Genomic DNA, 4,961 nt, shown 5'->3' with positions numbered 1-4,961 from the left:
CAGGGGGTCCGCCACGCAGGGCTGGCATTAGACTTGTTGGGGCCAAAGGCAGAAAGCTGAAGCCCCGCCACCTGGGTCTGAAGTAGGGTGACCAGATTACAATTACAAAATATTGGGACACATGGGGGGGGCAGGTCCCAAGCACCACCGAAGCAAAAAAAAATATAGCCAGAGCACCGCCAAAGCAAAAAAAGCCACGTTGTGATGCAGGACAAACGACTGAATATTGGGACAGTCTTGATTTTATCGGGACATCTGGTCACCCTAGGCTGAAGCCAAAGCCTGAGCAACTTAGCTTTGCAGGGTCCCCTGTGGTGTGGCACCCTGGGCAACTGCCCTGATTGCTACCCCCTAATGCTGGCCCTGGCTCCTATATGCAGAAAACCAGCAGTTGTGGGCATAGAGTTTTTATAGCATGTTGGGGAGCCTCAGAAAGAAAACGGTTGAGAACTCATGATTTACAGTATCTTAAAAACAACTTGATAAAAGGTCATCTAAACGAAGAGATTCTAGATGTTTGGCTATATTTTCATATGCTTGTCCAGTGTAAGGAACAGCAGGAAGGTCTGTCAGATTGTGCAGACAAATAGAAGTTTATCTGGACAAGGTTCTATTCAATGGAATTTAGTAACCCCTGTGATTATCTTTTCCTGCTAATGTGATGGAGTTGGTTGAGAAACCACTGCTGGAGAAGCATTTTTAAGCCATATACTGCCACTTGCAGGTCAAAGTAAATCTGCATTTGTTACACTAGGATACATGAAAACAAATATATTTGTGCAGATGCTGGGTATGGCTTCAATGAGAGATAGAGATAACACGTAGGAAACATCACATTTGTAGACTATTGATGACGTTCATCCATCGTTGTCGATGAAGACCTCAACAACTCATTAATTCAATGACCGGGCTCTCTGCGACCGAAGATGACTGATCAGTCCAATTCAGGCATGGAACGTCCTGTCACACGTAGGACAGACATGTGATGGCCCTGTCGATGATGTGTGGGCAGCTCTGGAATTGCGCAGCTCACGTTTTCTTTCAGCCTCAGCAGTATGCCTCGCCTCAGAGGTATTACTGCCTGTGTGAATGAGGCTGCGCCATGCTGGACTGATCAGTGTGAGGTTTCCCATGTGGTGGTACTGATCTCAAGGGACTTCAGAGAGGTCTTCAGCGTGTCCTTGAACCGCTTCTTTTGTCCTCCATGGGAGCGCTTTCCCTGGGTGAGTTCTCCGTAGAAGAGCTGTTTAGGAATGCGCTCTTCTGACATTCTCATGACATGTCCGGCCCCATCTGGCCTGGGATCTCATCAGCAGTGTGAACTGACGGCAGACTGGCTCTGATAAGGACTTCAGTATCGGGCACTTTGTCCTGCCATCTGATTTTTAGAAGCTTTTGCAGACAGGAAATGTGGAAGTGATTGAGCCTTCGTGCCTGACTCCGATAGACAGTCCACGTCTCGCAGGCGGACAGCGGAGTTGGAAGCACCACTGCTCGGTAGACTTTCAGCTTCCTTGGTAGGCTGATCCCTCGACGTTCCCAGACATTGGAGCACAATCGGCCAAATGCAGAGCTGGCTTTAGCAATTCTGTAATTTACTTCATCGTCGATTGACACTGCCCGGGAAAGGGTACTGCCCAGGTACGTGAAGTGGTCCACTGCCTGAAGTCTCTGTCCATTTACAGTGATGGACAGTTCTGAGTACAGAGCGTGGGGAGCTGGCTGGTGCATGACCTCAGTCTTCTTGATGTTAATGGTGAGACCAAAGTTGTTGCATGCAGATGAAAACTTGTCCATACTGGCTTGCATTTCCGGCTCTGTACTAGCATTCAGAGCACAATCATCGGCAAAGAGAAAGTCTCGAAGTACAGTTTCCTTCACCTTGGTGATGGCAAGCAGTCACCTCAGACTGAAGTGTTTCCCGTCAGTTCTCTACTTCAGGCCTACTCCTTCAGTGTAATGTTGAAAGGCATCAGTCAGAGTGGCAGAGAATATCATGCTGAACAAAGTGGGTGCTAAAACACACCCTTGCTTGATGCTGTTGGTGACTGGGAAGGCCTCAGATGTTTCACTGTCATCCAGGACACGAGCCATCATACCGTGATGAAATTGATGTACTGTTCGTATGAATCTGTCTGGACAGCCGAATTTCAACATGATCCTCCACAGGCCCTGGCGACTGACAAAGTCGAATGCTTTCGTGAGGTCCACAAAAGTTGTGTAGAGTTCATGATTCTGCTCTTGACATTTCTCCTGTAGCTGACACGCAGCGAAGATCATGTCAATAGTCCCATGTCCCTTGCGGAAGCTGCACTGTGATTCTGGCAGTAAGCCCTGCTCCAGGTGAGTGATCAATCGGTTCAACAGAACCCGTGCAAGAACTTTCCCCGCTGTAGAGAGCAGCGAGATTCCACGGTGATTGTCGCATACCTGGCGATTGCCCTTCCTCTTATAGAGGTGCACGATGGACGCATCTCTAAATTCCTGTGGAATGGATCCCTGCTTCCAGAAGGACTGAAACAGCTCAGTGAGTTTCCGTAGCAGCACGGGTCCACCGACTTTGTACACCTCTGCTGGTATGGCATCTGACCCTGGGGATTTGCCACTTGACAGCTGGTTGATGGCTTTCTTCACTTCGTCCTCTTCTGGTGAAGCATCCATGGAGTCATTGACTGCAACTTGGGGCATCTTGTCAATGACCTCATCATTGATGACTGAGGGGCAGTTGAGAACTGCTTCAAAATGTTCAGCCCATCTCTGGAGAATCTGTGTCTTCTCTGTAAGGAGCACAATGCCATCAGAGTTCAGGAGGGGAAAGCTCCCAGAAGACTGTGGACCATAGAGTGTGTTAAGGGCTTCATAGAACTGCTTATAGTCGTTCCTGTCCGCATATGCCTGTATTTCATCTGCTTTGGCGCTCAGCCACAAGTCCCGCATTTTGCGCAGTCAGTTCTGTACTGCTCTGCGAACGTTGATAAAGGTGGTCTTCTTTGCCGCTGAGGATGAGTCGTTCTGATATGCACGATGCAGGCGGTGCTTCTCAGTAAGTAAAGCCTGGATTTCTGCATCATTTTCGTCAAACCAGTCTTGCTGCCTGCTTGTGGAGGACCCCAATACCTTTGATGCAGCTGTATGGACAGTGCTGCGGAATCGCTCCCACTCTTTCTCAGCGTCATCCTCAATATGAAGATCAGCAAGCTCATTCTCTAGGTTTTCCGCTAGATTTTCAGTGATGCGGCTGTTCTTCAGCTTCGACACGTTGATCCTTTTGAGAGCCTTACAGCCTTGTAGTCGTCTCTTCGGCATGATACGGAGCTTCATTTTGGATACTATGAGCCTGTGATCTATCAAACAGTCAGCGCCGCACATAGCTTTTGTAACCCTGACATCTTGTCTGTCCCTTCTCCTGATGATGACATAGTCGATCAGATGCCAGTGCTTGGAACGTGAATGCATCCACTAAGTCCTGTTACAGGTAGGGAGGCGGAAAACCGTACTGGTGATCAGAAGGTCATGTGCTGCACAAGTTTTCAGCAGTAACAGGCCATTGCTGTTATGCTTTCCCACTCCATTTTTCCTGATGACTCGTTCCCAGGCTGCGGCATCACATCCGACTCTTGCGTTAAAATTGCCAAGCAGAATCAGCTTGTCTGTGTGGTGCACTGATGATAGCAGAGCATCTAGTTCTTCATAGAATTTATCCTTCACATCCTCTGGGTTGGTCACTGTGGGAGCACATGCGCTGATCAAAGTAGCTTGTTTTCCTTTTTGAAGCGGAAGCTGCATTGTCATGAGTCGGTCATTCACACCCTTGGGGGAACTGGCAAGTTTCCGAACAAGATGATTCTTAATGGCGAAGCCAACTCCAGATTCGCGACGCTCATCACTGCTGCGGCCACTCCAGAAGAATGTATAGCCTCTGCCTGACTCGGACAGCCGTCCTTCGTTAGCAAGGCGAGTTTCTCTAAGGGCTGCAATGTCAATGTTGTAGCGTGTGAGCTCTCTGGCGACAAGTGCTGTTCTTCTCTCCGGTCTGTCTGCCGTGATGTTGTCCAGTAGTAGTGTGTGCACATTCCATGTGCCAATGGTGATCAGTGTCACTCTAAGTTTTGTTTTTATTCGACCGCTTTCATGGGATCCCCGCCAGCCGCGGTATGATGGCCAGGGTAAGGTGAAGCAGGCAATGTTTAGGACACCTTTTCTAGTCCCCTCCTCGTTCTATGGAGGTGAGCAGTGCAATCCTGAATAGGGCTGCTCAGTCGCTCAAGAAGACGCCGAGCTCCACTGCTGCTTCAGTCAGTGAGGAACGACCATTATACCTGAGCTGCCTGTGTGCAGATCCATGGCTACAGCTCCCACTGTATCCACACCTGCTGCTTCGTCGCTCGCTCATCGCCACAGGACTTGATATGATGTGATATGATATGATGTCGAGACTTGCACGTGAATTGCATTAAAGTGAGGGAGAGTTGCGTGATGTCAACTTCACTCTCTTCCCAGTTCCTATCTGTATCCAGTGTCAGGACAAGAGTCGAGATGGCTGGAGATAGGGCAGGGCGCAGTGGATGAGCAGGATGCCTACATGTCTTGTTGTGCTCTTGAGTGTTCCACAACGTTTGCTGTCACCGCCTTCCTAACCATTGAACCAGGTTTCCTCAGTCAGCCGGATCCAGCCTTCGCATGCAATGGGTAGACAGGCCCTAACTCACCGAGGGTCTCAGACTCATTAGCTACCCTCACCTGGTTTAGCCCACCAGTTGAGACAGTTTCCGGGATGTGTCCACTGTCGCATGCTGGCAGCTATTTGGAGCCACAGGTGACAGCTGGGTGTCAAGTGGGGACCAAAATGGATAAGTTACTCCTAGGAGTACGACTGCTTCTCCGTCAGAGGTACTACCCCTCCGTGACAATCCCATCCACCCTTGTAGATTATTACTCTAGCAGGAAAGGGTGTTAAATAT

General features: G+C 49.2%; 1 pseudogene; it reads right to left on the bottom strand.

Moving 5' to 3' along the window:
* Positions 1–1,114: 1,114 nt before the first annotated feature.
* LOC127047365 (uncharacterized) lies at positions 1,115–4,727 on the bottom strand (annotated as a pseudogene).
* Between the last annotated feature and the right edge of the window lie 234 nt (positions 4,728–4,961).

This window comes from Gopherus flavomarginatus, chromosome 3 (assembly GCF_025201925.1).
Source record: "Gopherus flavomarginatus isolate rGopFla2 chromosome 3, rGopFla2.mat.asm, whole genome shotgun sequence".
Taxonomy (NCBI): domain Eukaryota; kingdom Metazoa; phylum Chordata; order Testudines; family Testudinidae; genus Gopherus; species Gopherus flavomarginatus.
Note: the sequence above shows the minus strand (reverse complement) of the source record. Positions and strands in the feature narration are given on the sequence as shown.